The 21879-nt window shown below is 37.1% G+C and overlaps 1 pseudogene; it reads left to right on the top strand.

Moving 5' to 3' along the window:
• LOC118528980 (small ribosomal subunit protein eS6 pseudogene) overlaps nucleotides 1-21582 on the top strand; it is a 28671-nt pseudogene extending 7089 nt beyond the window's left edge.
• The last annotated feature ends 297 nt before the right edge of the window (nucleotides 21583-21879 follow it).

Below are 21879 nucleotides of genomic sequence, written 5' to 3'. Positions count from 1 at the left end.
CATCTTCGAAAGCTTTGCTCTCTGGTTGAACCTGTAATGATTTGTTTGGCCTTTTATTGCTTGAGAGAGTAAGGGGAGTGGGGCTGCCGAGTTATTAGAATAAGAATGTTTGCCCTGGGATTGCTACAGCCACCAACCTGACCAAGAGGTTGTATGCTCCAGCTCAGCATTTGCCTTTTTTATTGTGATTTTCTTTTGTATGTAGCAATAATAAATAATACCTCTCTCAACACAGACACCCATAGCCATGGAATTCAAAAGCCATTCAATATCAAATTATCCCTTTGGAACTCTAAGTGCAGGGCTCCTACTTGAGACTGCCACGCCCCCACTATTCAGAGATAATAGAAAGTTAGAAGTTTCAAATACCTTTGCTGTGTTGTAAGGCAAGGGATATCCAGCAATGCAAGATCAGCATAAGTCATACAGGGTATCTTCCTCAAGCAGTAAAAATTCCCAAACCATTAAAATGACTAATAATATTGCTCTATATTTATATAGTGTCCTCCTACAAAGGAGCTTAAAATGTTTTACTAACATTTACTCATTAACTCTACCTTCATCTCCATGAAATATGTGGTGAGAATTGTTACCTCTATTTTTCCTTGCTTTACCTGTGGTTAATGTGATGTCTGGCATGGTGAGACCATAAACCCAAGGTCATTCCTGTGGATTGATGATTACAAGACTTCCCTTTATTTGTTTTCCCCTCTTGGCTCTATGGTCAGTGATGTCTCCTTAATTTAGATGTTCAGTTCTCTTGTCAGACAGCTGAGAATATATCTAGTGGAGTATAATTGGGCTAAGATTGTACACTAAATTAATGATAATATTGGTAAACTTTCACTTATTTAATTTCTCAACCATTAATGACATACTTTGAAAATAGTTATCTGTCATTTCTCTGATAGGTAGTGGGGAAAAATTGTGAAAAATAAAAAAAAGAAATCATTATTCAGCTTTGTACAGTTCTGCTTTTGAAGAAATCAGATTTCAGGAGAGGAGAGAAACACTGACAAACACTAAGATTATCTCAGTAAAATTCTTGTTAACATACATGGAATCTCCTCTTAACAGTCTTCTGTGAGTATTGTAATACTTCAAAAAAAAAAAAAAGAGCTCTGCATTCTTATGTGGTAAGATAATAGACAATAAATTGGAAATTTTAATTATGACCCAAATAACCTAATTTAAAAATGACATTGTAAAGCAACTATTTTCATCGTGAAGACTTTATATTCTATTGCCTGAAATTTATTTATTTTTTTCCTGGATTGTTCAGTTGCAACAATGTCTTCTTATATCTCTGTGCCTTTGTAAGACTGTCTCTTTATCCTAAACATGTCACAGTAGTGTCATCTTTTTGAAGTCTCTTCTGAGCCCCACAACAATGTAGGTCCCTCTTTCCCCTGAGACCCCACTGCATTATGCAAAAGCATATCTACTCTAGCTCTTGCCCCAATTTTTCAAATATATGTTTATATATCAGTCATCTCTTAGACAGTGACCTGCTTGAAGGGAAGGGAGCATAACTTATCGTCACAGTGCGGGGCCTGCCATATGATATGCACTCTAAATATGAAGAAGGAATGATTGAATCAATCCTTGCTGATTCCACTGTATCTTACTGCCCTACTCCATTTACTTGCTGAATGAGTCTGTAGCTAAATAAATGATAAAGTAATGAATGAAGACATCCAACTGATTAATAACTGTATTGTGATAAACTTCATCCACCTTCAGGCAGCTCTTTTTAGAAAAGTACTTCAGGAGACTGGTTGGCTTTCAGCACCTATGAGTCATTAAGCCAAGTGCAAACTCAGCTAATGACCTGGGCCAAACAATGAGCTTCTTGGTCTCTATAGTTTACTCACAATGAATAAAGATATAGCTACTGGCTACAACATTTTGTCCATATTGTTGTGCATAAATATGTGCATTTATGTTTCCTTATTTTCAAAAATGTATTGGTTGTAATCTTGAGTATCTACTTTTAATCAAGTTACTAGCACAAAATTTAAAAGCATTTTCTTTGCCCAGATCTCTCTACTATCCCCAGACATAGGCAGATCCACAACAATCTGAAATACTTAAAATTATTCTATGGTTTAATGCTGGCAGAACAATTTGGGTCCTTAGAGTGGATTAATCCCAAGTTCTGCCAGATTGGTGTATCTTCACTCACATTCTCTTCTCCATGAATCTTTACTACTTTTCATCATCTTTTGGGTTTTCTGTCACTCCCATTCCTGATACATATACACACACACATATGGATATGTATACATATTTATATTTCTTTTAGGACAACATTATACACATGGTGATAAATATTTAATAAATATTTAATATGTATTTAAAAAGTATATAGAGGAAGAAAAGGTGATCATCAAAAGTCATATGACTCCAAATAGATAATATTTTTTATTTACCTTATGTTTCCTTCACATAGGACCCTTTAAGACTCCATTAAAGAAGAGATGGAGTTTAAAGAAAATGTATATACATTGTGATAATATTATATCTCAATAAATTGAAAATTTAAATATTTAGGTGTAAAAATTTAGAAATATATCTTCATCCTATTAAAAGGCATCCTCACTGATACAACATTTAGTGATAAATCATGCCATTAATAAAGTTAAAATAGGCTGACAGGCACCACAGTGAGAAGTTTTCCCAGATAATTAATTAACTCAGCCACCATTATGCAATGCCAAACACAGGGATCAGTATTCTGAGAGATTAAGAAAAGTATCTTTGATAATATGTGAATAACTTCCTATAATTCAGTCTCCCATTTAACTCAGTGGGACCTAACACACACACACACACACACACACACACACACACACACACACACACAATTAGAACTAATAAACTTAGCAAAGTTTAATAAAATTCAGCAAAGTTGCATGATACCAATAAACATAGAAAAAAGTTACATTTGTATACATTAATGACAAACTACCTGAGGAGAAAATTAAGAAAATAACCCCATTTAACAGAATTAAAAGAATGAAATATCTAATAAACTAAAAAATGTATAGTAATCAAAATATGCCACTGACATAAAACAGACATATAGAACAATGAAATAGAACCAGAGTCCAGAAATTGAGCCATGGTATGTGATAACTGATCTTTCACAAGGGTGACAAAAATATACAATGGGGAAATGAGAGTATCTTCAATAAATGATGTTGTGAAACTAGATATCCATAAGAAAAAGAGAAACATTAGACTCATATCACACCACACACAAAAACAAATTAAGAATGGATTAAAGACTTCAAAATTATATCTGAAACCATAAAACTCCAAGAAGAAAACATAGAAAAAAAAGCTTGACATCATCTTTGGCATTATTTTATAAATATGAAAGCACAGGCAACAAAAGCAAAAAAACCAGACAGGCTTACATCAAACTATAAAGCACCGCAAAAGTAAACAACAACCTATGTAATGGGAGAAAATACATGCAAACCATATATCTGATAAAGATTTCATTTCCAAAACATACAAGAAAATCCTATGACTTAATGCAGAAAATGTAAATAAATAAATAAACAAACAAATAAATAACCTCATCTTGAATCACAATGAGATAGAACCACACACCAGTTAGGATGTGTATTATCCACACACACACACAAAAGATAATAAGCATTGGCAATAATGTAGAAAAAAAGGGAACCCTTGTACACAGTTGCTGACAATGTGGAAATGTAAATTGGTGCAGCCACTGTGGAAACAGTATGGAGATTCCTCAAAAAATTAAAAATAGAACTACCATATGATCCAACAATGCCCTTATATACTGTATCCAAAGGAATTGAAATCAGCATCTCAAAGAGATATCTGCATTCACATATTCACTGCAGCAGTAAACACAATAGCCACAATATAAAAGAAACTGAAATTCCCAACAATGGAGGAAAAAAGTGGTGTGTGTGTGTGTGTGTGTGTGTGTGTGTGTATAATGGAATATTATTCAGCTTTAAAAAAGCAGTGGGGAAGGGGGGTATTCTGCTATCTGGAACAAAATGGATGAACTTGGAGGACATTATACTAAAGGAAATAAGCCAGACACAGGAAGACAAATACCATATGATACCACTTACAGGAGAAATTTAAAATTCTCAAACTCAGAAAAGCAGAGAGTTGAAGGGTAGTTGCCAGGGAACACTGGGAAACACTAACCAAAGGATACAAAGTTTCAGTTGTGCAAGATGAATACATCCTGGAGATCTCCTCCTGTACACCACAGTGTCTCTAGTTAACAATACTGTATTGTAAACTTAAAAAATTTGCTACAATAAAAAAATTTGCTAAGATAAAGATATTAGATTTTATTCTTTATCACAAAATAATAAATAATTAAATAGGGCAGGAGGAAGATTTTGGTAGTAATGAATATGTTTATGGCACAGACTATGGTGACAATTTCATGGCTTACACTTGTCTCCAAACTCAACTACTTATATAATTAAAAATGTACAGTTTGTACAATTATACAATTATATGTCAATCATACTTGAATAAAATGATTTTAAAATACATGAATTAAAAAATAAGTAATTAAATGTCATGGGAAGGATAAATGGATAGAGTACAACAAGGGATGCCACTTTATAGAGAGTGGTGAGGAAAAGCCTCTCTGAAGGGCTGATTTTGAGCAGAGACCTCAATGAAGTGAAGAAGCAAGTCACGTGTAGATCTGAAGGAAGAACATCGCAGGCAAACTGAAAGGCCCTGACATGAAGACACACTTGCTCAGATACTGCAAAAAAAGGTCAGTTGTGAAAAGGTCAGCATAATTGAAGGGGAGATTGGTAAGAGTTAAGTTTGAAGAGACAGGACTAGTCAAGGGTCACATAATGTGAGCTGTGCAAGTCATTGTGTGAACCTAGAATTTTACTCATGGCAGTATTCAGCCATATAACATTCTCATCTCACCTCTCTCCTAAATTGTTTCCAAGGTTTATCTATGTTGATACACATCTTACAAATGTACCACAATTTTCTACACCAGCCTCTCTTTGATAAACATTTATGTTCCCTATACTGTCTGCATTGTTGGGTGGTTGTTATTCATTCATAAAGTGTCTGCCTTAAATTAAGAATACAATACTGGTTTATATGTTATGATTGATAGTGTGACATAATTTCTATGACTTAATTTTGTGGGTTTTAATTTGCCATGCTTTTTCTTTGCTTTTATCTCTTTTTACTGCCCACTGTTCGATAGATTGCATTTTCTTAATTTTCATGTTGGCTTTCTCTGGTTTGAAATTAAAATAGTATCATTTTAGGTTTACCTTTAAATGCTTAACATCCATACTTATCTCTTAAAAGGCAGAAGTGATTCTGGAATTAAAATAAAAACTTAAAAAGAAGTGATTCACTATTTTGGTCAACTTCCCAAACAATGCAATTCCATACACTTCTCATCCTCTATACTTTTTTTTTTTAATTATACTTGAACTAAAAATTCTTTTTAATTAAAAATACATACATTTCCATAAAAAAATAATAAAATAAAATCTCATTTTTTTGACCAAGCTCCCCTCCTGCGTGACTTCAGGAGACCCAGTTCCCTCCCAGGGTTTTCCGGAGGACATGGACCTGGAACCCCCGCTGATCTGCTTGCTTCTGACAGACTCCCCCCAGCGGTCCCTGGGCCTCTTGTCTCTGTAGCGGCCGCTCTCTTGGGTACTACACTCTTGTGCTATGGCTCCTTCATCCCCCTTCTCAAGACAAGGCTTGAGAATAACAAAAGGTGATTGTGAGCATTAGGCAGACGCTGGGGAGCAGTTTATCTCTACTCCTGGTGTCTCAGGGGACTCCCTTCTGTCCCGGTCTCCCCTCAGCCTCTGGCCTTCTGCCAGAGAGGAGGGCTTCTTTGTTTTACTCAGTTGGCATCCCTGACTGACAGGTTTTCCACTCCCTATCTCCCACTCCCAGCCAGAGAAACCAGATCCCTTTACCATCATAATACTCTCTGAAGAGCTAATTCAGTGTTTCCTGAAGTTGGCCTTTTTTTTTTTTTTTTTATGTTAGGTTAGTCACCATACAATACATCATTAGTTTTTGATGTGGTGATCCACGACCCATTGTTTTCGTATAACACCCAGTGCTCCGTGCAGTATGTGCCCTCCTTAATAGCCATCACTGGGCTAACCCATCCCCCCTCCCCCCTCCCCTCTAAAACCCTGTTTGTTTCTCAGAGTCCATAGTCTCTCATGGTTCATCTCTCCCTCCAATTCCCCCCCGCCATTTTTCCCTTCCTTCTCCTAATGTCCGCCATGTTATTCCTTATGTTCCACAAATAAGTGAAACCATATGATAATTGACTTTCTCTGCTTGACTTATTTCACTTAGCATAATCTCCTCCAGTCCCATCCATGTTGATGTAAAAGTTGAGTATTCATCCTTTCTGATGGCTGAGTAATATTCCATTGTATATATGGACCACATCTTCTTTATCCATTCATCTGTTGAAGGGCATCTCGGCTCTTTCCACAGTTTGGCTATTGCGGACATTGCTGCTATGAACATTGGGGTGCATATGGCCCTTCTTTTCACTACATCTGTGTCTTTGGGGTAAATACCCAGGAGTGCAATTGCTGGGTCATAGGGTAGCTCTATTTTTAAATTTTTGAGGCACCTCCACACTGTTTTCCAAAGTGGCTGTACCAACTTGCATTCCCACCAACAGTGTAAGAGGGTTCCCCTTTCTCCACAACTTTCCAGCATTTGTTGCTTCTTTCCCTGTCCATTTTTGCCATTCTAACTGGTGTAAGGTGGTATCTCAATGTGGTTTTGATTTGGATTTCCCTGATGGCTAATGATGATGAATATTTTTTCATGTGTCTGTTAGCCATTTGTATGTCTTCTTCAGAGAAGTGTCTTTTCATATCTTCTGCCCATTTTTTGACTTGATTATTTGTTTTTTGGGTGTTGAGTTTGAGAAGTTCTTTATAAATCTTGGACACCAGCCCTTTATCTGTAGTGTCATTTGCAAATACCTTCTCCCATTCTGTGGGTTGCCTCTTTGTTTTGTTGACTGTTTCCTTTGCTGTGCAGAAGCTTTTTATCTTGATGAAGTCCCAAAAGTTCATTTTTGCTTTTGTTTCACTAGCCTTTGGAGATGTATCTTGAAAGAAGTTGCTGTGGCCGATGTCAAAGAGGTTACTGCCTATGTTCTCCTCTAGGATTTGGATGGATTCCTGTCTCACATTGAGGTCTTTCATCCACTTTGAGTTTCTCTTTGTGAATGGTGTTAGAGAATGGTCGAGTTTCATTCTTCTGCATGTGGCTGTCCAATTTTCCCAGCACCATTTATTGAAGAGACTGTCTTTTTTCCATTGCATGTTTTTTCCTGCTTTGTCGAAGATTATTTGGACCATAGAGTTGAGGGTCCATATCTGGGTTCTCTATTCTGTTCCATTGGTCTATATGTCTGTTTTTGTGCCAGTACCATATTGTCTTGGTGATCACAGCTTTGTAATATAGCTTGAAATCAGGCAACGTGATGCCCCCAGCTTTGTTTTTCTTTTTCAACATGTCCTCGGCGATTCGGGTCTTTTCTGATTCCATACAAATTTTAGGATTGTTTGTTCCAGCACTTTGAAAAATGTCATTGGAATTTTGATTGGGATGGCACTGAAGGTATAGATTGCTCTGGGTAGCATAGACATTTTAACAATGTTTATTCTTCCGATCCATGAGCATGGGATATTCTTCCATCTTTTTGTGTCTTCTTCAATTTCTTTCATGAGTGTTTTGAAGTTCCTAGAGTATAGATCCTTTACCTCTTTGGTTAGGTTTATTCCGAGGTATCTTATGGTTTTTGGTGCTATTATAAATGGAATCATTTCTCTAATTTCTCTTTCTACAGTTGCGTTGTTAGTGTATAAGAAAGCAACTGATTTCTGTGCATTGATTCTGTATCCTGCCACATTACTGAATTGCTGTATGAGTTCTAGTAATTTGGGGGTGGAGTCTTTTGGATTTTCCACATAAAGTATCATGTCGTCTGCGAAAAGAGAGAGTTTGACTTCTTCTTTGTCAATTTGAATACCTTTTATTTCTTTTTGTTGTCTGATTGCTGTTGCTAGGACTTCTAGTACTATGTTGAACAATAGTGGCGAAAGTGGGCATCCTTGACGTGTTCCTGATCTTAAGGGAAAGGCTCTCAGCTTTTCCCCATTGAGGATGATATTCACTGTGGGTTTTTCATAGATGGATTTTATGAACTTGAGGAATGTTCCCTCTATCCCTATACTCTGGAGAGTTTTAATCAGGAAAGGATGTTGTATTTTGTCAAATGCTTTTTCTGCATCAATTGAGAGGACCATATGGTTTTTGTCCCTCCTCTTATTGTGTTCTATCACATTGATTGATTTGTGAATGTTGAATCACCCTTGCATCCCGGGGATAAATCCCACTTGGTCGTGGTGGATGATCCTTTTAATGTATTGTTGGATCCTATTAGCTAGGATTTTGTTGAGGATTTTGGAATCCATATTCATCAGGGATATTGGTCTGAAATTCTCCTTTTTGATGGGGTCTTTTCCTGGTTTGGGGATTAAGGTAATGCTGGCCTCATAGAATGAGTTTGGAAGTTTTCCTTCTGTTTCTATTTTTTGAAACAGCTTCAGTAGAATAGGTATTATTTCTTCTTTGAATGTTTGGTAGAGTTCCCCAGGGAATCCATCAGGCCCTGGACTCTTGTTTTTTGGGAGGTTTTTGATCACTGCTTCAATCTCGTTACTGGTTATTGGCCTATTCGGGTTGTCATTTTCTTCCTGTTTCAGTCTTGGCAGCTTATACCTTTCCAGGAAGGCCTCCATTTCATCCAGATTGCTCAGTTTATTCACATATAGTTGTTGATAATAATTTCTAATAATTGTTTCTATTTCCTTGGTGTTAGTCGTGATCTCTCCCCTTTCATTTATAATTTTATTAATTTGGATCCTTTCTCTTTTTTTTTGGATAAATCTGGCCAGTGGTTTATCGATCTTATTAATTCTTTCAAAGAACCAACTTCTAGTTTCGGTGATCTGCTCTACTGTGTTTCCGGTTTCTAATTCATTGATTTCTGCTCTAATTTTAATTATTTCTCTTCTAGTGCGTGGCTTAGGCGTCGTTTGTTACTTTTTCTCTAATTCTTTAAGGTGTAGAGTTAGTTGGCGAATTCGGGATTTTTCTATTTTTTTGAGTGAGGCTTGGATGACTATGTATTTCCCCCTTAGGACCGCCTTTGCAGTATCCCATAGGTTTTGGACCAATGTGTTTTCGTTCTCATTGATTTCCATGAATTGTTTAAGTTCTTCTTTGATTTCTTGGTTGACCCAAACATTCTTGAGCAGAGTGGTTTCTAGCTCCCAAGTGTTTGAATTTCTGCCAAATTTTTTCTTGTGATTGAGTTCCAGTTTTAGATCACTGTGGTCTGAGAATATGCATGGAATAATCTCAATCTTTTGGTATCGGTTGAGACCTGATTTGTGACCCAGTATATGGTCTATTCTGGAGAAAGTTCCATGTGCGCTCGAGAAGAATGAGTATTCTGTTGTTTTAGGATGGAATGTTCTGTAAATATCTATGAGGTCCATCTGGTCCAATGTATCATTCAAAGCTCTTGTTTCCTTGTTGATTTTCTGCTTAGATGATCTGTCCATTGCTGAGAGTGGAGTATTGAGGTTTCCTACAATTAATGTATTGTTATCAATATGACTCTTTATTTTGGTTAACATTTGGCTTATGTAGATGGCTGCTCCCATGTTGGGGGCATAGATATTTACAATTGTTAGATCTTCTTGTTGGATAGACCCTTAAAGAATGATATAGTGTCCTTCTGTGTCTCTTATTACAGACCTTAGTTTAAAATCTAATTTGTCTGATATAAGAATTGCTACCCCAGCTTTCTTTTGAGGTCCGCTGGCATGGAAGATGGATCTCCATCCCTTCACTTTCAGTCTGGATGTATCTTTAGGTTCAAAATGAGTCTCTTGTAGGCAGCATATGGATGGGTCCTGTCTTTTTATCCAATCTGCAACCCTGTGCCGTTTTATGGGAGTATTTAGGCCATTCACGTTGAGAGTGATTATTGAAAGATATGAATTAATTGTCATCATGTTGCCTGTGAAGATGTTGTTTTTATAGATTGTCCCTGTAAATTTCTGTTGTATATCACTCTTGAGGTCTTTCTCCTTTTATAGAACGCCCCTTAATATTTCTTGCAGGGCCGGCTTAGTGGTCACATATTCTTTCAGCTTCTGCCGGTCGTGGAAGCTCTGCATCTCTCCATCCATTCTAAATGAAAGCCTTGCCGGATAAAGTATTCTTGGCTGCATGTTCTTCTCATTTAGTACCCTGAATATGTCTTGCCAGGCCTTTCTGGCTTGCCAGGTCTCTGTGGATAGGTCTGACGTTATTCTGATGTTCCTCCCCCTGTACGTAAGGAATCTCTTCCCCCTAACTGCCCATAAGATGGTTTCCTTGGTTCTAAGATTTGCAAGTTTTACTATTACATGCCGGGGTGTTGGCCTGTTTTCCCTGATCTTGGGAGGGGTCCTCTCTGCCTCTAGGACGTGAATGTTTGTTTCATTCCCCAGATTAGGGAAGTTCTCAGCTATGATTTGCTCAAATACATCTTCTAGTCCTCTCTCTCTCTCCACTCCCTCCGGGATTCCAATTATTCTGACATTGGAACGCTTCATGGTGTCACTTATTTCTCTGATTCTATTTTCATGGATTCTGAGTTGTTTTTCCCTGGCCTCCTCTTTTCCTTTTTTATCTATTATATTGTCTTCCAGGTCGCTTATTCTCTCTTCTGCCTCAGTTACCCTAGCTGTTAGATTATCTAGATTGGATTGGATCTCATTGATAGCATTTTTAAGTTCTGCCAATTCACCTTTTATTTCTGCCCTTAGAGACTCTATGTTGCCATTAATTGATTTCTCCATTCTAGCCATTGTCTTCACAATTGCTAGCCTGAATTCCATCTCCGACATCTTGGCTATATCTGCATCCATTTGCAAATCTGCAGCATAAGTCATAATCTCTGAGTCTTTTCTATTTTGGGGGCTCCTCCTCCTAGCCATTCTGTTGATGGGTGTTTGAGGGAATGTATAGAGTCCAAATTATTGACCAGAACCCAAGCAAGATGCACCTGTTTTCTTGGGACCTTAGGGTTGCTGGCCTCTTCTTTTCCCAGCCTGTCTTCTGTGGGAGGGGCCTGCCGCGCTGTTACTCAGGCAACCCTGTTTGGGTGGAGTTGCCCTGCCCCCCTGTGGTGGGGGATGGGCTCAGTGGGAATCAGTTTTTGGGACTTTTGTTCTCTGGTGGCTTTCCCTGGCGGCTTTCCGTGTCTCTTCCACAAGTCAGAGCAGAAGAGACCGTTTCCAACCCTCTGCCTCAGAGCAGAGAGACCTCAGTCTGTTCTTCAGTGAGCTCTCCAGGCCACACCATCTCTGTTTCTGTCTGTGCTGCTATAAACTGCAGCGTCCTGGATTGTGTGCCCCTCCGCAGCACTCCCAGTCCTGCCTCCAGGTCGGGCTCCTCTCTGCCCTTTGTGCTTCTAAAACCGCCAGCCACTCCCAGTTTGCGGGCACGGGACCCCACCTCTCCGGGTTTCCGCCTTGGGGGCTGCAGTTCACAGGCGCAACCCCTCCACTCTGGGTTTCCACCCCGGGGGCTGCCTTAGAGTCCTTTCCCCGCCGCTACCGGTCTGCGAGTCTGTGCCCCGTCTGCAGCGCGCGAGGCTGTCGCTCACCGATGGTGTAGGATCCCCACGGCCAGGCACCCTCCTGCTGCCGTTTATCCTCTGATATGTGCCCACGGAATCAGGGCTCCCCGCTTCGTACCTCAAAACCAACCGCCTGCAATATTCTGTTTGTAGAGATCCAGATCTTCTTACATCTCAGGCTGGTTTCGTGGGTGCTCAGAGTGGTCTGGTGGATATCCAGCTCAATTCCGGGGACCAGTTGAAATAGGGTCCCCTACTCCTCTGCCATCTTTCCCCCCTCTCCTCATCCTCTATACTTTTGAAATCTAGTATTTAATGATTATCTTTTAAAAAATTTCATCAAAGTTTTCATTGGGGTTATTTTTAATTTCAATAAATACCTATCTAGATATAACAACATTTACCAATTTGTGTACAATTGCTTTGTATCTATTTCATCTGTTTTGTTTTGTTTCTGTAATTACTGAAGCATATTTTTTGGGGAATTTTCAGTAAGTCTCTATGATCAGTAAACTCAGTCTTTCCTGTTTTTAATTGTGTACTTGGAGCTTAGTATAAACCTTCAATCTGAGCATGCATGTTCTTCAATTCTGCAAAAATTTCATCAAATTATCATAGAATTTTGCATCTTCACCAGTTTCTCAATTCCCTATTTCTGCAACGAATTTTAATAGACAAAGCCTGGAGTTTGCCTTTATTCCTCTAGTTATCAAATTCTCTTTCATATTTTCTATTTATTTTCATCACTGATCAATATTCAATGATTTTATCACATATATACCCCCATTAATTAAGCCCACTAATGATTTACTCAGTTCTATATAATCTAATGTTTAAAATATGTGATTTTTTTAAAGAAAATCTATTTTTAATAGAGTCTCATTCTTATTTAATGGTGTGTTTCCTGTTTCTTTGATCATTTCAAATACACATGACTTAAACCCTCAGAAATTGAATTCTTAGAGTATCAACCCCCTACTTTTATATCAGCCAGCTCTCACCCACAGCAGTTTGCTCCCTGGTAGTAGTTGCGATTTTTTTATGGTAATCTTGGAATGTGTATGGTTCTCTTTGAATCAGAAATGTCCCAGTTTGTAGCATTCGTTCTTGTTAGGGTTACACACTTCTCAGGAATCTGGGCTAATTTTATGTTTCTCAGTGAGGAATTTCCCACATATGTTGTGTAAAATTAGACTCCATATCATTAATTGGCACCTGCTTTGTGATCCAGTTTTGTGTTGGTGACAATGTTTTTCTGGGCTGATGGGCACTCTTTCTAGGCCCCTTTTCACAGAGGAAGCAGTCCTTTAGGATTCTTAGCCCTATGTAGGGAGCTTGGTTTTGGCTTCTACTCAAATAAACTTAGAATCTCACTTCCTGTCCCCATGCTGGCAATAAAATCCTATACCCCAAGCCAATATTGCATGCTAATATTCACATGAACCATTTGGCTTATAGATCCCTCCCAGAAATACCCAGTTACTTGGGTATTTTCCTTTCTTGCTTACAATGCTTGCTTTGTCTATATTATATGTATTTTCTCATCGAACTAACATTATGTAAAATCTCTCTCCAGAACTAAAATGCTGCCATAGACTGTTATTGTCTCACCAAAATTTATATGTTGAAATCCTAATCCCCAGTGTGATGGTATTAGGAATTGGGGCCTTTGGGAGGTGATTAGGTCTTGAGGATGGAGCCCTCCTGAATGGGATTAGTGTGCTTATAAATGAACCCTGAGAGACCTCCCTTGTTCCTTCCACTATGTGAGGACACACAAGAAGACAGCTGCCTATGAATCAGGAAGAGGACCCTCACCAGATAATGAATCTGCTGGCAACTCGATCTTGGACTTCCCCATCTCCAGAACTGGGGCCAAGAAATTTCTGTGTTTATAAGCTATCCAGCCTACAGTATTTTGTTCTAGTAGCCTGAACCAACTATGATGAATGTCAAAAATCTTTAAGTTATGGAAACCAGTTTAATGCCAATGCAAAAAGCCAGCATTGTGATGGAAAATACTTGGTTCAAAGTCTGTTTCTTTCATTACTAGCTGGATGGTTCTGGCAAAATGGCTTCAATTCTCTAAGTCTCATTTTCTTCCTCTCTTCTTGACCACACCTTCTTTTGTAAATTTCCATTATTCTCTTTTCTTGGCTTTTCTTTTTTTAACCCAATAAGCCACTGAGAATTGGGTTTGTTCTACCCATCCATATTTCTTTTCTACTCATCATTGCATTAACTCTCTGAAATCTACCTTCTGAGTGTGCCATTGTAATGAAATTATTCAGTTTATTTTTTTTTTCAAATCCAGCAGCTATAAGTAAAACAGAGCTCTTTCACTAAAAATCTCAAAGTCAGGGAAACCACAATTTTGAGTCTCATTTTCCCATGTGATCCATATTGATATGGCTTCATGGGTCTTCCTTGGCCTCTGTGAGCTGATGGAAACGGCATTTGGGGCAGTGACAGCAAAGTACCTTTATGACTCCTTATGACTTCAGTGGATTTTCCATCAAACATCCTAGCAGAAAGTCTGGGTCAGAACAGCAGAAGAGCAAACAGTCCAACGGCATGTCTTAAGGGAGGAACTGTGCTCATGAGATGTCTTACAGTCCCCCAGTCAAAATCAGAGGAAGCTTGAAGATGACAGAGTTATTTCAATAGAAATGGAGACAAAATCTAAAAGGTATCCCTGGCTTAAACTATATGTGGTGTGAAAAACTGAGATGATTTTAAAATTTAAGAAAAAGATTTTATCAATTTCCCTACCTAATTCTTACATGTAAATAATAGAAAAATTCTTCAATCCTTAAATGAAATATTTGAATACTTAATGTTTTCTAAGTGGAGGACTGGTATCACCATATAAATTCTTATTTAGAAGTCCCATACCAGGGGATGTCATAACACTTAATTTGGCATATAACATCCTAAAATTTTTATATTCTACAAAACTGAAACGATTACCTGCAATGAATTTTCACATAACACTTAAAAGTCATTTTTTTATTTATAATTACTCTTTGCATACATACAGATAAAAAATGAAAAAAAATTGTTAAATAATACTTCCTAAAAAATGACTAAATAAAAATTGATCTACTTTCGTTCTCTACCTGCTACCACGACCTCATATGAGCCACAAGAAAAAGGAATAATCTATCTTAAAATACAGAAAGACCATGTGGCTCTATTATTTTTACAAATGTTTTCTTTTAAATGGTCTGAAGCAAAAGTCTAAAAAAATAAAGAGCAAATTCCACTATAAAACAAAGAAATAATAACTCTAGTGGGATGTTGATGTTGTTGTATAGCAGGAGTGGGAGGTATGTAGATGGGAATAATTTGCAAACAGCAGTCCTATCTTACTAAAGGCCAGCAAAGCTGAGAGCCTAAAGGATTTCAAATGTCCTCACAAAGCTTCAAACTAACTTCAGGCTGATCAGCTAAATCCCTCTGTTGATTATTAGATCAAAGTATCAGTAGAGGTTTAAAATGTACCCGTAACTATATGTTAAAGAGATTTATGAGGGTAGGTGTGTTTTAAATGTACACCTAAATACATAGAAATATTTTTTTTAATCTGTCCTGTTATTAAGTTACAAGAGAAACAAAAGATTTTCTCAGGCAGCCAAATGTCAGTATTGTGCATGTTCATTCCATGTTTATACTCCTTTCAAGGAATTCTGCATGTGGTGTTGCATAAGCCAGACAATGTCATTCGAAGCCTTTTCTGATTTTCTTCTGGGTCTACCATACAGTTTTAATTTTCACAGTTTAATATCTGCACTTGTCGGTAATGTACGTAGCAACATGATCTATGGCACTGCAAAGCAGAAAAAGCCAGGCATGATTACTTTGATTACTGTGAAGATGGATCTTTTGTGTGTGTTTGTCAGCCTAAATGGAGACGCACTATGAAAAATTCAAGATGAAAACACTGTCATATTGGATAAATATGAGCTCAGAAGCCTACTCAGTAACATTAAGAATTCCCTGACAGGACTGAGAGCCTCTAATAATCTAGATTGGACCTTTTGAATTAATGCTGTGAACTCTTTTCTCACTACATAATTGCAGTTAGAGAACTTTTCTTGTAATTGACCAAAGTTATCAAGTTTCATACCTACTTTTACTTACCTTGACAGCTCACAATTGTGATACAAGGCGCCTGCCAGAATTCACTACAGCCATTAAGTGGCAAGAGAAAATTACGGAGTTCAGATGAGGCCACCAACTGAAAATGAGCCTCAGTTTTTGGATTAAAATGTATTTCAATTGCATTCTGCCTGGTTCGTTTATGAATTTTATTTTCCATTAATGTGAATTAAGACTAAAATTATAGTTGAAACTTTTTCAATAAATTCATATTGTTTTTCAGAATTCTAATGATATACTTTCCTGAGTTCACTTTAATTTCAAGAAAGGTTCCCTAAGTGCTTAAACTTCTTATAGGTTGCCTAATTTTCTGGTGGAAAAAAAAAAGTCACTGAATTAATATTTGTGTGCTAATGTGAACAGTCAAGTCATAAAGAATGATGTGATTTGCTTACATCAACCAGATATGTTGGTTAAGATGGTCCCACTCCGGTGGTTTAAACTGAAAAAGATTTCAGAGAAATGCCTCAGGTATGATGTGAAGGAAAAAATTGGTATATATGGACTGAGAAATATATGCTGTCTTATAAAAAGTCATACCAACTTTTCAGACACAAAGTAGAAATCTGATATCCCACCAAAACCAAAAGTCCTACAACCAAAGGTGACTAGTTTCACCTTTTCTTTAACTTTGCAACTGATCTTTCTATGATTATTCTTATCTCAAGGAGTACAAAAGCATAATAGTACCATAAAGGACTAATTTGTTTGCAAAAAGATATTTTATTGATATAATAGAATTACTATGGTAGTAGGGGTTTTATTATCTATATTGATCTTCCTGGTCTCCAGTTAACCAGTTTGGGTCAGTTGTTTAAACTTTCACCTCATATTTAGAGTCTAAATATAATAAGGGCAAGATGGTAGAGATAAGGGTTGCTTAGAACAGTGTTTACACTGTCTAACCTCCACATTTTTCCAGAAATAATAACCCAGAACCTCTTTACTATACTCAATAAAAAGTAAGGCTTATTATAGAAGTTAATTTAATACTGGTCATTTATAAGACACACCCCTGAAGTACTATTCTTTTGCTATTGGAGAAATATTTCAGCCAATCCTGAAACTGCTGTCAAACAAAAATTTTAAGAATCTAAAATTCATCTCCACAGAGTCCCAAATGTGTTAAATTTAAGTACCTACTCAGATTATTTTGATATGAAGCATAAAAGCAACCTATATATTTAAGAAGACATGTTTATAAAAAATGCAAAACAATTAGTAATGTACATTTTAAGATACTGATGCTGATCTTTAGCCATAGAAGAGAGATGAATTCTAAAAGATCAAAAACCTAGAATAACTCTTCCAAAATGAGGTATAGTGAGATATGAAAAAGAGAAAAAATATCCTCCATAATCACATTCTCATAAATTTATTACTTGCAAATTTGTGAAAGAGAAAAGCTACTGTGCAATAAATTTCAGAATATCATCACACTTTGTGTTCTCTATTTATTCAAAAGGAGTTACTCTATTCCCTTCAAAAGGAGGAAAAAAGAACAGTATCCCCCTTGAATGAACAACAAAAGGAAGGTAAGGCATAGAGAATTTGGAGGGTTTTATTCACTAGTGAAAGATTAGTGCCATTATGTATTAGAGGTCTTGAATTTATATTCTTATCTGCATAGAGCAAAGTAATCTGGCAGCGATTCAAGTTATTGTCTCCTTTCAATACAAGGTGTATTAAATAGTATGTAAATAAACATGTCAACTGAAACCTATTTATTGTCACAGGAAAGTCATTTGGTAGACAGCTTGTCAGAGACTGGAAAATTAACATCTTTTTCAGATACTTTTTCTTCCAAACAGGATGGTACGTTTAAGACAAATATATACCCTGGTGTTATTAAAGGTATAACCATGCTTCCGGCATCTGAAGCCTAACAGAAAGTAGTAAAACAAATTTTAAAATTTGTTATATCCTTAATACAAAGTAAGTTTATGTTTTAACTTTAATTGAATTTTAATCATTTCTCAAGGTAGATCTATGCTTGTGTGCTCATTACTCCACAACAGAGAAATTTAGCATTGATCAAACTTATCAAACCACAGAAAGAAAGAAAGCTGGAAAAGCTATTCACATTCACCATTATTTTTCATTAATTTGCTGCCCAGTCCTCCTGCTCTGTTTTAAGAAGGTAATAGAAAGTGAGGATTGGTCTCAGGTGAACTACTGCAAAACATCTCCTAGACCAGAGTTCTTGGGATTGTTTTCCAAGATTTGAGAAAAGAACTACCAAGGTTGATGTATCTAATGCCCTCACTGTACAATTAAGTATACTAAAGCAAATAAAGACAGCAATAATAAATAAAAAGATGAATGAGGGATAATATAGAAACAAACACATGTTTTGGTCATCATAACAGTTTGAAGAATAAGGCTTTAAAATAACCTAAATGTTAAAGCCCCAACGCAAAACAAAAACATATTATTCAGCAATTAGTCGCACAGTGTGCGTGATAGAGTGACAAATGCTTCAAAGTTGTAAAGACCCAATGGTAACTCTAAAGATATTTGTTCTGAGATTTATTATTGTGATGATGATTAGAAGTAGTAGTTGTAGTAGAAGTAGCTATGGATTTGGAATAAGTCATCAACACCAATTTATAGAGTCCAGATTTATATCTACATAACAGAAAAGTTCACTAAGTTTAGCAAGGGTTGAAACTAATTTCCTATCAGAGATCAATTTTTTTTCTTGATTCAAAAGCATCACGTACTAACCCACAAGGTAACTGGATAGCTCAAAAACTTCAATGATTTCCCTTTTTCTAACAAATACAAAGTCCTCAACCTGTGTTGTGTGCTGACCAAAATCACTTTGGCTTTTCACATTTATTAATATTTTTGGGGAGGGGAGAGATAATCAGTCTCTAATAGATAGATATAGTTGAGAAATACAGGTTCCCTCCCCCATCACCATAAGCAAGTGGGATGAAATCACATCTCCAGAGTAATTCTGCCCCTGACTCCCCACACACATGTACCAGCAACCTGGCAACGCATTATCATGTCATCTTTTGTTATCTGACCAATAAGATCTCAGGTCTTTCTTCCCTTTTGGCCCTTCAACTATGACTTTGCGTATGAGACTCACTTGAGGCAAATGGCACAATATTACAGTGGTGAAATTTGGCCACTTTTGTTGTTGGAATCAGGTGACAGAATAGGTTAGAATGAAAACCTAAGCCAGGAAAGGGCTCAAAGGATTATAGGCTACTGAGGTCTCTAAATTCTCATGCCTTGGCTGTGCAAGTGTGGAGGTACTATATCTTTTATCAAGCCCATCCATGCATTTCGAATGAGACACACTTTATTAATGAAAATACATTTCTAGCATTCTTTTTTTTATTTATTTTTATTTATTTTTATTTTTTTTTAAAGATTTTATTTATTTATTTGACAGAGAGAGAGACACAGCAAGAGAGGGAACACAAGCAGGGGGAGTGGGAGAGGGAGAAGCAGGCTTCCCGCGGAGCAGGGAGCCCGATGCGGGGCTCGATCCCAGGACCTGGAATCATGACCTGAGCCGAAGGCAGATGCCTAACGACTGAGCCACCCAGGTGCCCCCATTTCTAGCATTCTTTATGCTACTTAAAAAATGAGTAGTGCTGATCAAGATAACAGGTAATAGAACTACTTATAACACTTCTCTTTGGAAGGTGAAATACCTGTTACAGTCTTTTAAATGTCAGATAAGCAACCCTGGGCTATGTACGCCTGTTTATTTGGGGATATTTCAAATATTACCTAATGCCTCTAGGGGGAGATTGAAACTAACACCTTTCTATAAAATTTCTATAACACTGTCTATCCTAAAGTTTGTTTGTTTTTTTTTTTCAAATCACAGAAAATATGACATATTCAAGGCTCTCTGTGATGTGGTTCTCTTTACAATCTTCTCTAAAATTTTCCTTGTACGTTCCCATCAAATAACTCACTGGACTTGAACTTATCCTGTACCATTGTCTGCACTACTTTCTCTATCTGGAAAAATTTCTCTCTCTCTATTTCTATTCAAAAAATGTAATCCATCTTTAAAAGCTCATTTTAAAAACAAATTCTTATTGCCTTTATTTACTATTCATTTAATAACATTCATAAACACATTTCTACATAGCTCCTTATATAAATATAAGTTTTATATATGTTATATATATTATTTATATATCTATACAAACTATAGAGTTAATAACTATACTTTTAATAACAAATTTCATTAATCTCCTTATTTACTATACATTTATTGAATACGGACTAAATTCTAAGTAATAGACCAAATGATATATTTAGTCCCTGAACTTGGGTAGCTTACCAGCAGGCAAGCCAGAGAAAAACGACGTGCTGCATGGTCTAGTGGAGAAATTTATGACAAATTTGCTGCTAATACAGCCTGAGGAAAGGGCCTTCTAAGTCAGCTTGAGAGAATCTTGAAGGCTTTTCCAAAAAATACTACTTGAGGTGAGATTAAAGATAAATAAAAACTGTTTTACTTTAAAAAGGCAAAGGAAGAGAAGTGTTAGAGAACAAAATTTGATTTTATAAGAACATATTGACTATTTTTGTACCTGGTTGTTACCATGTATGTGTGCCATGGTAAGAAATTTGAATCACAATTTATGGACTGTGGCAGCCATTGAGATAGGAAGCATAGGGAATGATTTCAAATTGCCATTTTAGAAAGATAAGATTGCCCCATGGAAGATAGATTGGGGAGGGCAGGATGGAGAGAGTGAATCAGATTTGCTAATGGTTCAAACGAGTAATGAGGAAGGTCTGAAGTAAGCCAGTAGCAGCATGAATAGAGAGGGTGAAAATAGGACTAAAATATGATATTTAATTAAAAGGCATTAACATTGTTCTTTTTCGTGGTGCCACAGAGGCAGAAGACTGCTTCAGGAGGAAGCTGAACATCTCTTTCCCAGCTACTAGCTGCCAGAAACTCATTGAAGTGGACAGTGAACATAAACTTTGTACCTTTTCTGAGAAGCATATGGCCACAGAAGTTGCTGCTGATGCTCTGGGTGAAGAATTGAAGGATTACACAGTCCAAATCAGTGGTGGCAAGGATAAACAGGTGAGAATGATAAACATGGCTTCCCCATGAAGCAGGGTGTCTTAACCCATGGCTGTGTCCGCCTGCTGCTGAGTAAGGACATTCCTGCCACAGACCAAAGAGTGTTGGAGAAAGAAAGAGCAAATCTGTTCAGGGTTGCATTGTGGATGCTAATCTCGGTGTTCTCAACTTGGTCATTGTGAAAAAAGGGGAGAAGGATATTCCTGGACTCACACACTACTGTGCCTCTTGCCTGAGGCCCAAAAGAGCTAGCAGAATACGCACACTTTTCAATCTCTCCAAAGAATATGATGTCCTCCAGTATGTTGTGAGAAAGCCCCTAAACAAAAAAAGTAAGAAACCTAAAACTGAAGTGCCCAAGATTCAGCATCTCGTTACTCCACGTGTCCTCCAACACAAACATCGACATTCTGCTTTGAAGAAACAGTGTACTAAGAAAAATTAGGAAGAGGCTGCAGAATATGCTAAAGTTTTGGCCAGGAGAATGAAGGAGGCCAAAGAAAAACTCCAGAAACAGATTGCCAAGTGACAGAGGCTGTCCTCTCTGAGAGTTTCTACCTCTAAGTCTGAATCCAGTCAAAAATAAGATTTTCTAAGAGTAACAAATAAATAAGATCAGCCATCTAAATAAATAAATAAATAGTATTAACATTATTGCTTATTGACAGAAAAGTACGAGTGAAGAGAGAGTTGGCAGTTAACTGTTGGGCCCATTGTATCGGTGTGTGTGCCATAAATGGAGAGAAGAAACCCAGAAGGAGAAGCACTCAGTGGAGAGAGAGGAAGTCAGTGGTTTCAGTTTAGAAATGTTGAGTCTGAGGATTACATAGGATGTCTAAAAGGTCCTTTTATATATGATTCTAGAGTACATGAAAAAATACCG

This window comes from Halichoerus grypus, chromosome 3, assembly GCF_964656455.1.
Source record: "Halichoerus grypus chromosome 3, mHalGry1.hap1.1, whole genome shotgun sequence".
In the NCBI taxonomy this organism is placed as follows: Eukaryota; Metazoa; Chordata; class Mammalia; order Carnivora; family Phocidae; genus Halichoerus; species Halichoerus grypus.
This window is presented reverse-complemented; position numbering and strand designations above follow the sequence as displayed.